Here is a 20,300-nt window from a genome sequence, read left to right on the forward strand (position 1 = left end):
ATTTTACCAGTTGAGCATCCCTAATCCTAAAATCCCCAAACCCCAAACATTTTGAGCATCAAATCAGTCATCAAAAGCTTACATTTCCACCAAGCACGGTTGTGCACCTGTACTCCAAACTACTTGGAAGGCTGGGGCAGGAGGATTGATTGAGCCCAGGAGTTCAAGGCCAGCCTAGACAACATAGTAAGATGTCATCTTTCAAAAAAAAAAAAAGTTTCAAATTTCAGAGCATTTTGGATTTTGGATTTTCCTGTTAGGGATGCTCAAGCTGTATCAGAATGACCTCTTTGTTCATTCATTCATTATTTCATCATGCACTTATTGGGTACGTATCACACCAAGCTCTGGACTAAATATTAGATACTAGATTGAAGAAAAAATACTTACAAAGCTATAGACCTCAGGGAGTATTGTAGGGGCACAGACATTAAGCTAACCATAGAGAGAGCACAGCTCATTCCTTGGGATCACACCTACCCCATATGGGCACGGGAGGGCTGCATGAGTAATGGAAGACATTTTTGGGAAAAGATATCCATCCACAGCAATTTCACCTATACATAGGAGGGGCATTTTCAGGGACCCAGGCCCCATGTCCTATGAACAGTAGCATTTGTTAAGCATAACATCTTACGTTCTTCTGTCATGCTTTATATGCTTTGTGGGAGGTGATGATGTCACACCCATTTTACAGACATGGAAACTTAAACACAGAGAAATCAATAAGCTCACCTAAATCCTGCAGGAAAAAGAGTCAGAAGTGAACTTCAGGTGTGTCTGACTTCAGACCTCTTTTTATAACAGCGAACTTGTACCAGCTCTAGACAAACAGGCTTCCATGAAGCAACTGGCAAACACTGATGGGCCATTTGGCTGGTGTCTCCATGGGGGCACTGTAAATGCCAGGTACTACTGTCACTGATGCTGTCTTGAGGCTGTCAATGCCAGCAGCCGTGGGAGGTTAGAGAGCTGCAGACTGTGGTGCTAGTGGCCTTGGTAATAGGGGTGGGCCACTAGTTATCACTCCAGGGACACAGAGTCATGTGCTGGACACTGCCTAAGCACTTTGTATGGATTGACTTATTTACTATTTACAACAACTCCCATTTTTTTAAGATTGGGAAACTGAGGCACAGAATGGTGAGATAGATTTCCTGTGGTTTCATCCCTGGCACATGCAGAGGTGGGACTGGAGCTCAAGTACTCTGACTACTGAGCATCTGTACATAAACACAATGCAAACTGCATGTCTTTGGTGCATCTAAGTGATGCAATATTTTTAAGTGAATTTCACTTTATTGGCAATGAGCCCCAAGACAGAAGAGAGCAAGTATTGGAGATTAAAAAAATGGATCCAAGACTGCAGATCTTTCTAACAGGAGATGAGGTTCATTTGCCCACCCCTTCTGTTTAGCTTGGCCTTGTGACTTGCTTTGACCCAGAGAATGTGTGGCAGAAGTGAGGGTACATTGGTTCAAAGCCTGGGTCTCCAGTAGCCTTATAGGTTCTGCACTTTCCATCCTTCTAACTCTACTATCATCAGAAAACCCCACACAGGCCAGTCTGCTGGATGGGACACATGTGGCCCAGTCACCCTTCCACACCAGCTGACAGTGGGCCAACCAGTCGATAATTGAATGAGGCCATCTTTAACCCTCCAATGACCTGCCAGCTTGCCACAGACAATCACCAAGTAGCAGAGGCAGTAGAAACCCTTTGGGAAGGGAAAAGAGGGACCAAGAGGGGAAAAGTAATTAGACCTGCCTGGGTCTCTCAGAAGCCTGGCACCCCTATTTCTTCTTGCCTTTGTCAAATGGAGGAGTGATCAAAGGAGAAAATTTCCAGATAGAGAGGAAGCTGGGTACAGGGTGTCTTTGCAGGCAATGGTGCTGCATGTTGGGCAGAGGTGACTTGAAAGATCTTCTTGTGTCTCCCTGGGATCCTGCGTGAGTGAAAAGGGATCCAAACACATCAGTGAGTGACTGCTGTGATCCTGACTAGGGGACTCAGAAGTTGTGAATCTAAATTCCCAGCGGCTGTGAGAAAGAGAAATGGAACGATCACAGAAATACTGAAGATGTACAATGGGCAAGGGAAGGTAGAGGCATCTGAAAAGGGGGTATAGCCACAGTGAGTGGGGCATCCTAAAATAACTGCTGTTCAGAGGAAAAGGCTGTTCGGGCAGCCAATAAGAGAAATGTTAAGATGAAACATTACTTATTCAATGTCATTGCTGTTGGGCATGGTGGGATGTGCCCTAGTCCCAGATACTTGGGAGGCTGGGGCGGGAGATTGCTTAGTCCAGGAGTTAGAGACCAACCTGGGCAACATGATGAGACCCCATCTGGAAGAAAAGAAAAGAAAGAAGGAAGAAAGGAAGAGAGAAAGAACGAACCATCATATATTATGTATATGTATATTCTGGTGGGGAAATTGGCAATGGATTGGTTATTTATTTATTTTGTGGTACTGGGAAATCAAACTTAGGGGATACCCCAAGGCCTCCTATATAGGGAACAAGCCCTATCATTGAGCTATACCCTTCAGCCCGAGAAGCCTCCTTACTTAGTGTTTTCATTTATTTATTTGTTACTTTGTTGTTATAACAGTTTTGTTTTTGTTTTTTGAGACAAGGTCTCACTATGTTACCCGGACTGGCCCCAAACTCCTGAGCTCAATCAACCCTCCTGCCTCAGTCTCAAGAGTAGCGGGGATTCTAGTTACTTTTTTTTTTTTATGTAGCCTTCCATCTGCCTTTGTTTTAAGGGCTGCCCTTCCTCGAAGCATTTGGATTGTAAGAGGAGTCAAAGCCTTTTGCAGGTAAAGGGATGATGCTGTATTGGTAGAATTTCAAGCATCCCTTGAAAATAGAACAAGGGTTTTTCTTTCAAGTCCGCCCCTCCCCTAGGCGTTTGGCATTTCTCAGGACTTGATGTCGACACCTTTCATTCCCTTCCTCCCAAGTTGCCCCAGTGTTGCACAGAGGGGCGGATTGTAGGAGGGGCGGGTCGCGCACCGCTCTCTCTTGGCAGCTCTGGGCGTGGGGGGTCAGGAGACCAACGTGGACCGGCTCTGTGGGGCCCCGCGAGGCCGCCAGAGGGCGCTGCGCCGCCGCCCGGGCGTGCACCTCAGCGAGGGCATTTTTGTGTTGCTTTAATGCCAGCGTTTGTTGCTCCCCCCTTTCCGAAACATGTTTCTAATTTACCTGGTATCTCTTCTACGTGAAGAACTTAAGAGGAGGAAAATGCATGCATAACTTTTGTGCCAAGGTGGGCAAAAAAGGATTATGACAGCAAATGCAGTTTGTCCCGGAAACCTCTGGGGCTGGGCGTCCCGGGGCTCGGGGCTTAGGACAGAGGCACGTTTAAACACACACTCGCGAACCTGGCCGCCCTGAAATTCTCGTGCTAAGAACCAACATGCCCGCAGGCTTTCCTCTTCTGAAAACGGGTTTCGTTTCCGGCCGGGCAGGTTCAGAGCCGGTGCCCGAGCAGGAGCCCCGAGCGCCCAGAGAGGGGCTACGCTGCTGCGGCCGGCCAGGGCTTCCCGCGTGCCGGGACACACGCGCTGGGGGCTGCGCAGGGACACCCGGGGAGAGCCCGGGGCCTGGCTCTCTGCGATTGCCGAGCTGGGCGCGGGGCGGGGTGGGGGAGCCCGGGAGGGGAAGAAGGCTCGAGTCCTGCCTGATGGAGAGGCGGAGGGGGAGGAGGGACACGCAAATGAGCCTGACAGCCACAGCTAGAAGTCACCGGGGAAGAGCTCTCAAGACCCGTCGACTGCTAGGAGGTCTCTAGGGTGGGGATCCTGGGGGGGCAGTGTCTGATTGGCGGCTAGGTTCTGTTTTTCAAAAAGAAAAGGAAAAAAAAAAAAAAGCCCCTGTCGCCTGGGGAGATGGCTCAGTCACTTCTCCAGCAGGAAGCTGCCTCGTGTCGGAGCCTCCTGGGATTGGCAGAGTTAAAAATCCTTTAACCCAGGATGCCTTGGGCCTTTTGTTCAGCCCTGACAATAGAATTGGGTGGAGGGGGCTGGGAAGGCAAGTAGCTGGGTCCGGGATGTACTCATGGGGTGGGGGTCTTTTGGAGCCTGTGTTCACTCACTGGGTGAATGAAAGCCATTTGGTCGCGCTCCTATGTGTGTGTGTGTGTGTGTGTGTGTGTGTGTGTGTGTGTGTTGTGTGGTGGGGGTTGGGGTGGGTAAGGGAGCCCGAGCTCACTGGGCCGCCAGCTCGTTAACACAAGTGTAGGAGTGCCTGCTGTCCGCTCAGCAAGTCCTTAATTACCTAGGGAGACCTTCCAAAACTGGGAACTCAATATTGGTCCCTAAAAGGTTGGGTAATGGGTTTTTCTTGCATCTGAAATCCAAGGGGACCAATCTCTGTCTCCCTTGGGCTCCTAGACTCTTAGATGTCTTTGTCTTCTAAAATCTTGGGTTCCCAGGGGGAGAGCACTTAGTTAAGGACACAGAAATGCATATCCTTCGACCATTTTAATCATCTTAAAATCTTTGCTTTGAACATATCTTGTCCTTGACTCATAATCCTTGACGGTACCTGTTTATTTGGTCTACTTGGGCAATGGTGTTCAACCCTCCCACCACATGGACTTTTCTTCCTTCATTCACCCCATGATTGTAGCCATCCAGCCCCTTCTATATATCTTGAACTCTCTGGCTTGGCCAGCTTGCCTGCCTTTCTCTTTCTCTTTCTTTTCTTTCCTTGGGATTGAATTCAGGGGCACTTTCACTGAGCTCCATCCCCAGAAACCTTTTATTGTTATTTTAAAAATTTAAGACAGAGTCTCACTAAGTTAATGAGGGGCTCAGAGTTGCTGAGGGTGGCCTTGAACTTGTTATCCTCTTGCCTCAGCCTCCTGAATCATTAGGAGTATGGGCATGTGCCACAGGACCTGTGAACCAAGAGAATAGAGAGATTTGGGGGACATGGCAGGGACTACATAATCTCAGTTCTTAGGCGCCAAGATAACGAGTGTGGGTTTTATTTGATATATGGCTACTGTGTAGAGCATGGACCATAAGCTTCACTGTAAACAATTAAATTGCTGATGCTGACTTTAAGCTTGTGATCCTCCTGCCTCAGCTTCCCCAGTTGCTGGGATTACAGGCATGCACCAAGCCCAGCTGAAGAAAACATCAAAGATACTGTTGCAGAAGTCAAGCAAGAAGACAAGAAGAGATTAAATAAAACAAAAAACCCTGGGGTATGGATATGGGTAAGGTGAGATGTGATAATGGTTTCTTGACCAATTTTGGAGGTGGAGACACTTACTGATGATCTGTCCTTTAAGAAAGAGAAAATGGAGGATGGTACATATAGTTTAAGGTAAACTGGATGGATAGATGTCCATGTCAGGAGCAGGAGATTGATCAGGGGTTCTGTTTGGGCTATGCCAAGACTTATCAGACATCAGGTAAACAAGTGTTAAAAAGTTTAGTGTCTGATGTGTACCACCTGCAGATGTAAACTTGAGAACCAGCATTTAGATGATATTCAAAGCAGTGGCCTGGATAATTTCATTTACAGAGAAATTGAAGATAGAACATAGCAGAGAGCTGATGCTGAAGCCAGTTCAACTTTTAGAGATCTGGTAGAGGAAATGCCAGCAAAAAAATCAGAAGGGCAGCCTTCAAAGTTGAAGGAAAACCGAAAGATTTTCATGACAAGGACTAGAACAGCAAATTTGGAGAAGAATGTGTCAGTTTTCTATTGCAGGGTAACAAATAACCACAAAACTCTCAATGGCATAAGAATAAATATTTTTATGCCCTATACACAAGTCTGTGGGTCATCTGGGATTTGGTTAGGTGACCTTGACTGGGCTGTTCTAAGCTTCAGCTGGATCTGAGTCTGCTCAGATACATGTCCCACATTCTCCTTGTGCCAGCAGGACAGAGAGGATGCATCTTCCTCCCATGGTGATCAAAGACACAAATAGGCAGATGAAAACATAAAATGCTCCTCAAGCCTAGACTTGGAACTGGTACCATGCCATTTCCTCCTTTACTCCATGGGCCAAAACAAGTCATTCCGCCAAGCTCAAAGTCAAGGTGCAAACAGTATACTACCTCTAGTTAAAGGGATAGAAAAAGAGCAAGAAGTGACAGGATATAGCACTATAATTCAGTCATCCACAGAGAGAGTAGCAGAACATGTCAATGCCAATGCCAAGTCAAATGAATACAGGATATTGAACTGGCCACTAATGGGACCTCAAGATGTAGCTAACTAGCATCCTCATTAAGGGCGATTATAACAAAAAAGTAGGAGAAAAGTCCAACTGGAATGGGTAGAGAGAACGGGAGGTGCCAAAGTAGAGATGTCAGCGTAGGGCCAACTCTTTCCAGAGCATTTGCTCTGAAGAGGGACAGAAAAGTGGGACAGTAGCCAGCAGGGGATATGAGACTATGCCTTATATGCTTCTAAATTTAGGGATATTAAGTTCTGCTTTACTTCAATGGGAAGAATCTAGTAGAGAGAAAGAAATTGATGGTGCATGAAAGACAGGGAATACTTGGGCTGGTAAAAGGGCACAGAGCTCAGGGCATAGTGGAGTGATTGTCACCGATGGCCAGAGAGAATGTAGACCTGTGGCATTCTGGTGGCTTGGGTGGGAGGAAGATCAGGCAGTTGATCAGTACCTATTTTTTCTGTGATGGAGTCTACTGAGAATGAAAGAGGAAGGGGTGTTGAAAGTATGTGCAGAGAGGAGAAAGTGAGAAAATGTTTCATTGTAGAGAAGGAACAGGAATTTTCTAAGAAACTGTAGTAGGATTGGCCAGCAGTGCAAATACCCACTTGAAATTTACAGCCGTAAATTTGCAGTAAGTCTATCAAGAGTAAGTGGATGATTTACTTTAGTGGTGTTCAACTGCTCTGGAGTAGGTGTGAAGTAAACAGTTGGATATAACCATAGTGGAGTTTTCACCCAGTGAGTATGGTAGACAGAGACCAGTGTAAGAAAGGTAGAAGTCTGGAGAATGACATTGACTAAATTATATTGTTATATCATGTGCATGAATGAATGTGGAATGATGGATCCCACTATTATATGTAATTATAATGCACCAATAAAAATGTGGCCAATTAAAAAAAAAAAGGTAAGAGTGTTCACGAGGGAGATTTTGCATATTAACCATGGAATCTAAATTGGTTGAGAATGAAGACATATTGGGGGAGAAAGAGTGGATTGAAGGTCTCAGGTGGGAGAATTGCTGAATCCACAGACTTGAGAAAATGAGCTGGACAGATGGCAAGTTGTGGCATTTTTGGATCTGAGTTTTTGACATAGTGTAGACACTGATGATTCTAAGATTTAGGACATGACCAGGAGGCTGAGTGGGGCATGAGGCCTATATTGCTAGGGCTAAAGAAGTCAAGAGCTTTAGAGGCCAAGTATTGGGTAGGTTGTCAGCATTGATGCTGAGGTCACCAAAAATAATGACTGTGGAGAGCAAAAAGCCCAGTGCTAAAAGTTCTCAAGGGAAGGGGGAAGTGACCAGGAGGATAACAGATGACACTAATGTGGAGGAGTGATGAGTGGCAAGCTCATGATGATGTGCATTCCAAAGGTGTGTGTGAGGGGGTTAAATTTAAATTTTATTTTATTTTATTTTTGAGATGGGTCTTGCTATGTTGCCCAAGGATAGTCTTTATTACAAGCACACACCCCACAATACCAGATGGAATTTTAAATTTTTTTTTAATTTAATACTTTATGTTCTAAAGCAGTTTTGGGTTCACAGCAAAATTGAGCATAAAAAATAAAGATCTGCCATGTACTTCCTGTCCCAACACAGAGTCCCCTACTATGGACATCTCCCACGAGGATGGTATATTTGTTGCAACTCTGAACCTAAGATACAGGGTTATTACCTAGTGTAAACTCTTCACTTTCTTTACATTAGTTTGATGGCTACTTTATATGAACAAACAGTGGCAGGTATCCATCATCATAGTACTAAGTAAGTAGTTCGCTGCCCTAGGGAGCTGGGTATTTGAGGAAGAAGAAACTGGAAACTTGTAGAGGTCATCTCCAAGACCTGAGGTGCATGGCTCGAGGGGGTCTCTACTAGAAAGGGCTATGGGGACAGCGGTGTCCAAGGAGCATGTAAGATTCAGGAGGAAAAAAGCAAGGGTTCTAGTCTTGGGGTAAGGTTTGCAGGACTGTCATGGGGAGACATGGGGCAGATGACAGGCCCCGAAGGAGGTTTCAGGGCAGCTGCACCTGACCCAGTATGGAAGCTTTCCAGATGGCTCTGCAGAGAAATAGACTTCCTTTCCAGGAACCCCTATACCTTCGGTTGGTCACGATTCTCAGGCCTTATCCTCCACTTCCTGGTGTCTTTGTCGTTCTTCTTCGATGTGGATTCATTCCCCCGACTGGACACACGCTTGGGCGGGAACACAGCTGTCCTACTTTGCACAGGCTCAAGTCCAGCATGGCACCTGACGCACAGTGTTTGCTGATTGAGCTGGATACAAACGCGGTCTGGTTTCCTTTCGAGGCCAAGAATGGTCTTCCCCCGCCCGGTGCGGTTGGCAGGGAGCGAGTCCCGCCCGCGCCCCCTCCCAGCGGGCCAGCTGCCACCTGCGCCCCTCCCCGCCCGGCTCCGCGGACGATGGGGTAACCCGACGCCCGGCCCTCCCCTCCCGGCTTGAGGTTGCTGGCGGCCGGTGGCCGCGGCCTGTGTTTCCGCGGGTTAAAGCTGGGGCGCCCGGGGCCAAGGGCCTGCCAGGAGCGCGAGGCCGGCAGGGCTCATGTCCTTGCCGCTGCAGGTGGCCGCCACCGGCTGCTGTACGCGCCTCCGCCTGGCGCAGGCACCTCTCGATCTCTGCAGCGAACCAGAGGACCCCGGCAACCCGCAGATTGTGGCGCCCGGAGTGCCACGCCCGGGCCTCTTGCAACCCAGGAGCCAGGCTGTTTGGCTTCTGCCTTTGCTCCACAATCGACCAGCGCAGAGACCTTGGGCAATCCTAGACTCTCTGAGCCTCCGTTTCCTCATCTGGAGTCGAGGCCGGTGCCTGTCCCTCTCTGAGTCGGGTGATGTGAGAGCGAAGGATGTGAAGTCCTCCTGTGATGCCCAGAGGACGAGGACAAACTCAAGACACAGTGGCTGTCAGCAACCGCCCTGCAGCTGGTGTGAGAACTGCGCTTCTCTCCCCTCCCGCCCACCCACCCTCTAGAGAGTTCACCGGGTCCAAAGGAAGAGCCTAAGGAGGATGCTTTGCTTTCCTTAACACCCTATGTACAGAGGCATTTCCTGTAGCTCTTCTCTCCCAGGGCAGAAAATGGGGGTGGGGAGTCAGGGGTTTAGCAATCCTGGGGAAATAAATGCTGGCCTAGCAGGTTGGAGCACAGGCAGGGTGCTTTTTTGTCACTTATTTTATCTCCCTTACTTCTGGAGTGTAAGAATTGTAGAGAGGAAACCCTTGTCAACAATACCTTTTTTTTTTCTCCCTAAAAGGTTACAACAGCACACCCTGACAGTTACCTTTCATAGAGTCCAAGTGCTCATGTATCTGTCTGTAACTTTGGTCATGATACCTAAAGGCAAAGAAAAGGAAAATCCGGGAAATACATTTTAGTCTCAAAGAGGAGAAAAGGGAGGACATCTTTGTCAGAACTTCGTCAACATTCGCAGCCTCCTCTCAACCCTATCATGGCAGAGCACAGTCACCTATAGTGGTGAAAACACATCGGGGGTCCCCAAGTTCTTGGCTTCTATGTGCCATGTACTAAACAGGCCCTCAGTTGGCTCCCCTAGCCTTGGCTGGCACACTTTCTCAGCAATGGGATGGCAGCAATGTCACAAAGGTAAACTGCTCTCTCCTTCCTGATTCTTGGATTCCAGGGCCAAGCAGCCCCATCAGACCATTGCCTCTGATGCATCCAAAAGCAGGAAGCAACTGGGGAGTCCACAACGGGGGTCCCCTCAGCAGCCAGAGAGTGAGGCCTGATGTTCTGCAGATCTCCTGAATTCTTCTGGTTCCAGATCTTTCCCTCCTTGTCAAGCCCTGTGTGAAAGATCAGAACAGCTGGAAATTTTGAGCAGGAAAGCACCAGGTGCTGAGCAGGTCCCAGTCTGACTTAGACACAGTTAGGGGTCAGGGCTGTTTGGGGCTGGCATTCTTGTCTTTGCTCGGCCTAGCAGGCAGCCCAGCCATCAGAAGGCACACTCTCAGAAGGCAGTGCCACCCCTGATGCTTGGCTGGGGCTAAAGTAAACCCAGAACTCAGGGCGGTGGGTGGAAACTAGGAGCCTCCCTCCCCCTTCCAAGCTTCACCACTACAACACAAAGGGCCTCCTCTGCTGGCCAAGAGGAGGGGATGGGCTGACTGGGGAGGGCTGAGACTGTCACCCAGTACAGGGCCAGGCAGCTGCAAATGAAACACAGGCCCAGAAGGCTCAGACAGGCATTCAATCTTTTCCAGAGCCAAGAAATCCTGGCTAGAAATGACTACGGAGCAAGGAAAGGCACCGGGAAATACTTGAAACCAGGCGAGACCCCTGGTAATATTGGACTCCTGACAAACAGAGCTGAGCCAAATGCTTTTTTCCCCTGCCTGGCCTAAACACAAAAGCTGAGCTGGCCAGAGAGGACCCAGGGGAGTTGGTAGAGCAGCCCCGGGGGGTGAGGGGGTGGAGGGAGGAGGCGCAGGAAGAGGGAAGCAGGCCGAAGGGTAATTTTTACCCTGCTCAGACCCCAGAGTTTTTGCATAGCAACTCTGCAGTGGGAGGTACCCACTGGGTTTCACACGTGGCCAAGGCCACTGGGACACACTGGAGACTCACATGAGGGGGCTATGGCAAAGCCAAAGAGGCAGCGGGCAGTTGCCAACACTCCAGGGCCAGGCTGCAAGGACAGCTTCAATCTGAAGGCAGTCTGCAGGGAACTTGTGGGGGAACAGCCTTCCCTGCCCATGCCATAGTCAGAGGGACTGACTCCCCCAAACAAGCTCAGTCACTCTGAGATATAAATATGTTTATTTTATATCTTACTTTGTTTTTCAGTGCTGGGATGGAAACCAGGGCCTGGCACATGCGAAGCATACACTCTACCACTGAGCCACACCCCAGGCCTATGGCTGCTTTATTTTAAATGAATTTACATCGTAGCCTGTTATGGGTGAAATTTATAAACCTCCAAAGAGTGTTCTTTTATTCATAATACTTGTTATGTGTGGAGGGAGATTACTTTTTTTAAAGTTCTAAAATTAAAGAAAAAAAGAAATCATCCCGTGTCGAGGATGGATTCAGTATCTCAATTCTCTTCATCCTTTGCTAGAGCTTGAAAGAAGGAAAAAATATGCCACAGTATGATGGCTTCTTTAAAAATAGAAAAAGAAGGGGCTTGGGTGTAGCTCCGTGGTAGAGCGCTTGCCTAGCATGCATGAGGCTCTGGGTTTGATCCCCAGTACTGCAAAAAAAAAAAAAAAATTAACAGGAGCCTTCTTCCTGCCCCTCCCCACTGGAGAAAATCCTGACCTTGCTTATTTGGTTTTCCTTCCCTTCTCTCTTCCTAGAGAGAACAAGAGTTATTACTTGCAGAGAAGAGCTAGGTTGGTCCCCATAATAATAAAGGATCACAGTGGGACAGGAAGATGTCTAGAGCAGGGAAAAGCCTGTGGATTACAGATCAGGAGAGCTTTCAGGTTTTAGCACATTCAAGGGTCTGGGGTAGCTACACGGTGCTAGATAATCAGAAGAGGAAGAAGGGGATTCTGAGATGGGCTTTTATGGGGATGGGGTACTAGGGATTAAACCCAGGGGTGCTTTACCACTGGGCTTCATCCCCAACCCTTTTTATTTATTTATTTTTATTTTGTGACAGGGTCTTGCTAAGTTACTAAGGTCATTAGGACTCAGAGCTCTTTTAATGTCCTTCCAGAGATGTGATAAACTAATGACATTTATTTTGTATTAATTTTGACCATTAAACCGTGCATTAAGTCTATAGAGAGTCTGAGCCCCAGGGTCTCCCCTCTGATTTATTAGGGTTGTTTTGATTCTGTTTTTATTTCTGCGGTGCTGATGATCCAACTCGTGCAAGGTATACGAGGCAAGGGCACTACCACTGAGGTATACCCCCAGCTCGATAAGAATTGCTTTCTAAAGACTGGGTCATACTATATTTGCTTTTAATAAATTTTTCATCCTGCCTCAGCCACACAAGTTTCTGGGATTTCAAGCGTGCACTACCACACTGAACTTTTTAAAATGTATATATTTTTATATATTGACCATATTTTATGGTCAAGTCAATAAATGCAGATATGTTATTCTTTTGTGTGTGTGTGTGGTTTGTTTTTGGGAGTTTTTTGGTACTAGAGATTGAACCCAGGGGCGCTTAACCACAGAGCCACATTCCCAGCCCTTTTTATTTTTTTTTTATCTTGAGACATGGTCTCACTAAGCTACTGAGGGCCTCTCTACATTGCTGAGGCTAGCCATGAACTTCTGATCCTCCTGTCCCTGCCTTCCAAGTTGCTGGGATTATAGGTGTGCACCACCACACACAGTTGTGTTATCCTTTTGAGCAGCTTTAAGGTAGTCCTTGATTCATCTTCCCATAACTTATTTAACTCTTCCCTTGTGCATTTATTTGTTTCCAAGTTCACTGTTGGGAAGCAATCCCCAAGTGTGCTCTCCTGCTGATTTTTTCCTTAGGACATACAGTATTCCTAAAAGCATAACTTCAGGGTCAAAGGATAAGAACATTCCAAAGTTAGTGCACAGTGCCAAATTGCTATCTGCAGAGCAAAATTAACACAACGACCTAAAAGACTAGAGTCTGCTCTTGAGTGCTGTATTGTTGATAATGGAGGTCCCAGTGGACAGAAATGCTTTGGGCACATGGTGTGAGAGAGGCAGGATTATCTAGGGAAGGAGCAAGAAAGCCCAGGAGGAATCCCTGGAGGAGTCACCTGCTTGCTGCCTGGAATACTTTCCTATGGAGAGTCGCCCTTTCTCCATTCCACAAGAGCCATTCAGCCCCTGAAATTTGGGTAACACTGACCTCACACTTTGCCTCCCACACCCATCCCAGGCTGGCCACAGGTATGACCACATGATCCAAGCCAGGTCGGTCAGAGGACTGCATACCTGGTGATTAGTCCAAGGATGGCTCTACGTGACCCACACGAGTTGGAAGTCTCCTCTTTTGTTTGCAAAGTCTTGTGTGACTCTAGAGTTGGCAGGGCCCTCTCTTCTCATGTGGGAGGACTGCTTGCAGCAAATTTTGGACCAAGAGATAGAGACAAAACCCCGACAGTGTCATTGAACCCTTAGCCATATATGAAGTTAGTAGGATGGATGGATCCCAGACTTTTCAGTTACATGAGTCCATATAGTTTTTTTTTTTTTTTTTTTTTGAAATGGGATCTTGCTATGTTTCAGGCTGATCTCAAACTTGTGGCTCAAGTAATCCTTCTGTCTCAGCCTTTGAAGTAGCTGAGACTATAGACATGTGCCATCATACCTAGCTCTTTTTTTTTTTTGCTTTTCTAAATTGTCATTAGATTTTATTTTTTAAGCATTGGGTTGTTTTCTCCTTTACTTACATTGAGATTGAATTTATACAACACAAAATTAACCACTAGTCATTTTTTTTAAGGTTTTTTATTTTATTTTTTTTGGTGCTGGGTGGGGATCCATCCCAGGGCCTTGTGCATGCTAAGCAAGTTCTTTACCACTGAGCTGCATCCCCAGTACCACTAGCCATTTAAAAATGTACAGTTCAGTGGCATTTACAAGACACTTCTATCCAGTTCAAGACATTTCATCATTCCAAAAGGAAACCCTATACCATTTAAGCAATCATTTCCTCCTCCTCTGTCCTCTCAACTCCTGGCAACCACTAGTCTGCTTTCTCTATGATGTTCCCTATTCTAGAAATTTCATATAAATGGAATCAAACCTTTCAGTGTTTGTTGTTGTTGTTTGTTATTTGTTTTGGAACCAGGGATTGAACCCAGGGGGGCTTAACCACTGAGCCATATCCCCAGCCCTTTTTTTTATCTTTTATTTTGAGACAGAGTCTCGCTAAGTTGCTGAGGCTGGCTTTGAACTTGTGATCCTCCTGCCTCAGGCTCCTGAGCTGCTGAGATTACAAGCATGTGCCACTGTGCCTGCTCACCACCTTTTGTTTATCCATTAATCAACTGATGGACATTCCAGCTGGTTCCTATTTTGGAGTCTTGTGAATAATGCTGCTATGAACATTCATTCATGTGCAAGAATCTGAATATCTGTTTTCAATTCTTTGGGGGGGTGGTATACCTAAGAATGGCATTACAGCATCACAAGGTAGTTTTGTGCCCACATATTTCTTTTCTAGCTTAAGCTCTAATGAAGTAGGTTTCTATACTGGACAATCAAAGGAGTTTTGACTTTGGCCTTTAAAAGGAGCCATCATGCCAATGTGGGGAGCAGCTAAGAATGTGATATGTCCAGAAAATAGGCAAACAACATGAAGAAGGGACACAGAGCAGAGAGGAAATACATTGTCTAGCAGGAGTGCCAGTAGTGCTCTCTGGGTAAGGAGAAGGGCTGTATTGTCTGCAAGTCCAGGGAGAAGATGCATCTTAGAGCAGCTGCTTTGGTAAGCCACTCTACATGAGGAAATGCCTCTCTTTCCAGGCATGGTGGTGCATGCCTATAGTCTCAGTAACTCTGGAGGCTGAGGCAGGAGGATCAAAAGTTCAAGGCCAGTGTTAGCAACTTAGCGAGACTCATGTCCCAAGATAAAAAAATAAAAAAATAAGAAAAAAAAAAAGAGAGGGTGGGAGCTGGTCAGTGATTAAGTAGTATCTCTGGGTTCAATCCCTGGTGCAAAAAAAAAAGAGGAAATGTCTTTTTTTTCTCTCTTCTTCCTCATTTTCTTCCTTCTTCTCTTCTTGCCAATGTTTGTGCAGAGATGAACCACAGAGGAGTAATGGGTGGGGACAGAACACAATTTTCTTTCTAAATGAGAGGGTTTTATTTCATTTGGTGAATCTCATACCTCTGCCAGAGACTAGTTTGTCCTGGTGAACCATAGGTAGCCCCCAGGATCACATTTGAGAGTAGCTGGCCAGCTTCAAATATGTTTACTCTCCCCAGGCTCTGGGGTGTCATGAAAACCCTGACCCTGCTAAGAAAAGAAATCACTGGGGTCTCTGCTTCTGTTCCTTCATTCCTATCATTTACCATTCTTGGTATTGTTGGTCCATTTTGAGGGACCTCACCAGGACAATTGCAATCTATGTTTCTGCTCAGTCTAATTGAATGTGGGTTGAGACTCTCCTCAGGGTCAGTCGTGTCCCTATTGTGGAGTGTACTGTGGGTAGAGAGTAACTCTACCCCATTCTCTTCATGTCCAATGCCTTCTGTGTGTATCATACTAGGCCAGATGCAAGACAATGGGAGAAGAGGCAATGGGAAGGAACATGGGTGTTGGGACACTAGAAAAAATAATAAAGTAAGGCTCATGATCCTGAGGAGTATGCAGCTCAGTAGAGGAGATAGACAGGTACCCAGAGGAAGCAGTTAACAGCAAAAAGGTGAGCAGATAAAAGTACAAGGTAGAGAAATTTCAGATCTCTAGCAAATCTTTACTCAATGTAATATGTATTTTAAAATTATAATCAAAGTGATACCTTTACACCAGGCACAGTGGTGCACACCTGTAATCCCAATGACTTGGGAGGCTGAGGCAGGAGGTTTGCAAGTTCAAGGCCAGCCTCAGAAACTTAGCAAGCTCCTGTCTCAAAATTTTAAAAAAAGGCTGGGATGAGCTCAGTGATAAGTGCCCCTGAGTTCAATGCCTAGTACCAAAATAAATAAATAAAATATAAAAACAAAACAAAAAATGTCTACTGTCAAGTGGTTAAGCATATTAGTTCTCTAAGAGAACTCTAAGAGAGAACTAATATATTTTTCCCCCCTTGGGTCAGTATTCCTTAGCAAAGAAGCCAGGAGATGCTCTCACATAGGTGTGCCATGAACAGTATTAATGACTAAGGCTACCTTGCTCCAGGTTTATATATAACTTGGTGGGCTAAGGACCATTGAGCCAAGGTACAAAGCTTCCTTTGAAATGAGAAGTTTCACGCCAATGCACAGTGTATTTCAGAAGCCAGAGATTGCAGAGATGCCTGGGCTGGCAGACTTTGTTCACAGATGACCTCAAGTGCTCAGGTGACAAACATTGAAATGAGAGTTATGGGACTAATGCAGTTCCCATGGTTGGAAATGGATCTAGCACTTTAATTAGAAGAAGCAGGTCCCAGCAGTGCGTTCATTTTGGTCTGGCCTGAGTTACCAGGGTTATGTTCGAAAATGAGGAGAAAACCTCGGTGGTATTTCCTAGCAAAATGGTCTTCTTGCGCTGTCACCGGGAGCTGGACAGAGCTGTGTGGCACAGGACAGCCGCCTATGAGCTCATGTCCAAGAAGTCCCCACCCCTCTCGCCTCTCAGTACCTGAGATTCTGGGAAATCAGATCTATTTTCAGTTTCTGGGTTTTCCTTGTTATTACAAGCACTGAGCCTCCTCGGAAACAGGTGGCCACAGGGGAGTTGAAAAAGAGGAAGATGAAGCCAGACGCAGCCTGGAGGAGACAGTCCTCAGCCCAGAATGTTCTGGAAATCTTTATCACAGGTCCTCTCAGCAGTTGCCCCTGGGGGATATCAACTCTCTTTGGGAATTCTCTTGGAGGGGATTCTGTGGGTGACTGAAAGGGCCAACCAATTTGAACCTCCATTCTTGTAAGAAGTTTGAGATAAAAACACTTTAGGAGTGTTTTCACACTTCTGGAGTTTTTTTCCCTCTGTTTATTCTTTTCTTTTTCTGGTTCTGCTGCTTAAGGCAGATATTCAGCAATACCTTCCTCCCTGTGGTTATAAAGGGAAGCATTGAGAAATGGCCACTTTTCAATTTTCCCACATTCCTGGGAAGAAAGTACCCAGCAGGTGGGTTGGAACCTTTTAAGGCCCACAATGTTTTCAAGTCTTCCCTCTCCAACAGAGGCCTGCCAATCACAAAGGAAACAAATCCAGCCTCTTTTTTTTTTTTAACAAGGCTTCCTTAAGCTTTTGAAAAAAGGGGTACCTTTTGGATTAACCATTAAAATTGACTTCCAAGTCCCAAAGGAAATCAGACATTTCCGAGCACTGCCCAGAGGATACATGAAGAAACCATGTTGAAAAAGTTAAATACGGACTTCTTAGAAATAATCACAGCTTGTTTGGAAGGGAAGGCTCCTTCACAGTCTCCTTGGCCTCCATGCACCTCCTGCTACTCAAGTGGACAACATCAGTACCATCACTGAAGGGTATGTGGCATGGGAATAAAGTGTCCCAGACAGTGACTTTAGATAAAGCTGGCAAGGAAAGGAAAGTTAAAATGAAATCAAAGTAAAATACTACTGATGCTTCTACTGCAATTTGTATATCATACTACCCATAATGATTTATAATTTCACATTGAAAGCTATTATCTTTTGGCAGACACCTTGACTTTCAGTTAAATGTTACATCAAGGAACTGCGACCAACTGCCCATAACCCACAGTAGGTTCAGTGGGAGGCTATGTGTGCTGAAGGGTGGCTGTCTAGGCAGGAGCACCTTCAACCTGATGCCACATGCTCCTTATTGGCACAAGGGTGCCATTTATCATAGTCACTGCTTTGGTGATGTCCTCCTGCAAAGGGTTTTAAGCTACCACCTCCCATCTATGCCCACTTCTTTCTGCACAGAAAGAATATAACATCTCATATTTCCTCCCCTGCTGGACAAAGACTGTCTAGTGAGTGGCACTAAAGGATCCCTCCTTATCCCTGACCTCTAGGACCTCCATATGCTTAAAACTAGCAAGAAATCTCCCCAAAAAGATGCTGGCACAATAGGAAGCTGGGTGGATTCTAACCAGCATGCCACCTCCCAACCCCTCATATCATTGACAAGAGACTGAAGAACATTAGGGGGTTCTCACAGAATATCCTAACTCTCTTGTCAGTCTGAAAGTTCTTTAGAGCAACTGATTACATAGAAATTCCATCAGAATGGAACAGACAGAAGCAGACTGTGGGGTGAGCTGGGGGCTGTGTCTCCCCTGAACACATACTCTGAAGCATGCTGATCTGTACCAATGTCGTTAAAAGAAATAAGACAGGGCTGGGGATGTGGCTCAAGCGGTAGCGTGCTCGCCTGGCATGCGTGTGGCCCAGGTTCGATCCTCAGCACCACATACAAACAAAGATGTTGTGTCCGCCGAAAAAACTAAAAAATAAATTTAAAAAAATTCTCTCTTTCTCTCTCTCTTTAAAAAAAAAAGAAAGAAAGAAAAGAAATAAGACACTTCCATAAAGTAGCCAGCCAGAGTCCAGGTGTGGCACATGGTAAGTCGACCAGTAAGCTCTTTCTATTTAACTTAATGGTTAAAGCAACACCTCTTATTTAGCTTAAAATTCTGTAATTTTTGGCTTTTTTCTTTTTTTTAATTTTTCTTATAGTTGTAGATGGACAGCGTGCCTTTATTTTATTTATTTATTTTAAAGTGGTGCTAAGGATGGAACCCTCACACTTGCTAGGCAAGCATTCTGCCACTGAATTCCAGCCCAGCCTAATTTGTGGTTCTTTAGGCTGGGCTCACACATGCCCCGAGGTCAACTGTTAAGTGGGCTGGGGTCTGGCTGCTCTAGGATGCTATTTATTCCACTTTCTGCTGCCATGATGGAAAGCCTGCAACTGGGTAATTTAGAAAGAGAGAACAGAGATTTATTTGGCTCATTGTTCTGGAGGCTGGGAAGTCCCATCATGGCATCTTTGCCTTGTGTGGGCCTTTGTGCTGTGTTACACCCGGGTGGAAGGTGAAAGGGCAAGAGAGGGCAGAAGCGAGAGAGTGTGAGAGGGCCACACTTGCTTTTATAACAGATGCGCTCTCATGATCCCCGACTCACTTGAAAACAACATTAATACCTAATCACCTTGTTAGGCCCCGTCTCCCAATACTGTTATGTTGGGGATGCTGTTTCCAATACCTGAACTTGAGGGACACATTCAGACCTAGCAGATGGCCTCAGCTGGGGCAGCTCCTCTGTGTTGGCTCATCCTTCCAGCAGGCTCGCCTGGGCCTGTTCATGTGGGTTCCAAGAGAGAGCAGGCAAGAGGCTAAGAACTGCGCAAACAACATCCACTGCATTCTGCTGGCCAGAGAAGTCACATGGGCAGCCCAAATCAAGGAATGGAGGGCAGCCACAAGGTCATTTTCAAAAGGGTAATCACAAGGGAACAGTGAAGGATTGGGACCTATTATTATAGGTACCAATATAATCTGTGAGTGTGTATAGTTTTTTAACCATTTCCAAAAGGAATTATATGAACAGGTCAGTTGACAAGTTTAAGATGAAAAGATATTTGGGAAAGAAAGACCAATGGACTGGTGAAATATTGCCAAAGGGTAACCCCTTTGTTACTGTGCCTGATCCCCAGTAGCCCTTACAGAGGCTCCTTCCCTTCCTGGCCAGACACTGCCCAAGATGTGAGTCCTGCTCCCAAGATGCTGGTACCTGGTTAAGGAGACCTTCTCATCTAGCAATGCAGTTCTCAGTGAGCTTCTGGTCTTCCAGTAGAGTCAGTTCTGTCTCTCTGGGAAGAACCAAAGCTCTGCTCCACGAGTCAGGGGTTCATTGCCCTGCTCTGGAAAGGTTACTTCTCTTATCTAGGGGGATTAGTAAGAGTCTGGTAGCATGGCCATTGTCCTTGAGATCACCCCAGTCTTCAAGGTGGCTGGGAATTTGAACAGAAGCATGAAGCAGCACAGGTACTGTCTCCATACGTGCTGAGTGCCTTCTGTCACATTTTCAGAGTGATATGCTTGGCAACTTCCCTTTAGCAACAGTTTGGCTTCAAACTCTTGATCTGGGGCTGGGGATGTGGCTCAGTTGGTAGAGTGCTTGCCTAGCATGCACAAGGCCCTGGGTTCAATCCCCAGCACCATCAAAACAAACAACAAACTCTTGGTCTGACTTCCTTACTTTCCAGAGCAGCTGGAATTATGGGCATGCACCACAGTACCTTGGCTATTATTTATTATTATTATTCTTAAAAGGGACTGGTGTGCCTTTTGCCTTTTCTTTCTTTTTATCTGCAACAGGGATGTTAGGGCAAGAAGCATAGCAGCTATTTTGTAACCATGAGGACTAAAGTCAAGATCTGAGGGTGGTAGATCAAAATGATAGAGGTAGCCTAGGGGCCTGGTGACTTATTTGAGCAGCTATACCAGCCCTAAGGCTTTAAAAATT

The 20,300-nt window shown here is 46.1% G+C and overlaps 1 non-coding gene across 1 annotated transcript; it reads left to right on the forward strand.

Moving 5' to 3' along the window:
- The first annotated feature begins 19,925 nt into the window (after window positions 1-19,925).
- Window positions 19,926-19,998, forward strand: Trnaa-agc (transfer RNA alanine (anticodon AGC)). Its single transcript has one exon. It is a non-coding gene; the product is annotated as a tRNA-Ala (tRNA).
- The last annotated feature ends 302 nt before the right edge of the window (window positions 19,999-20,300 follow it).

The sequence above is a fragment of the Marmota monax genome, unplaced genomic scaffold, assembly GCF_021218885.2.
Source record: "Marmota monax isolate L192 unplaced genomic scaffold, Marmota_monax_Labrador192_F-V1.1 WCK01_AAM20220418_F8-fsc00015, whole genome shotgun sequence".
Classification (NCBI taxonomy): Eukaryota; Metazoa; Chordata; class Mammalia; order Rodentia; family Sciuridae; genus Marmota; species Marmota monax.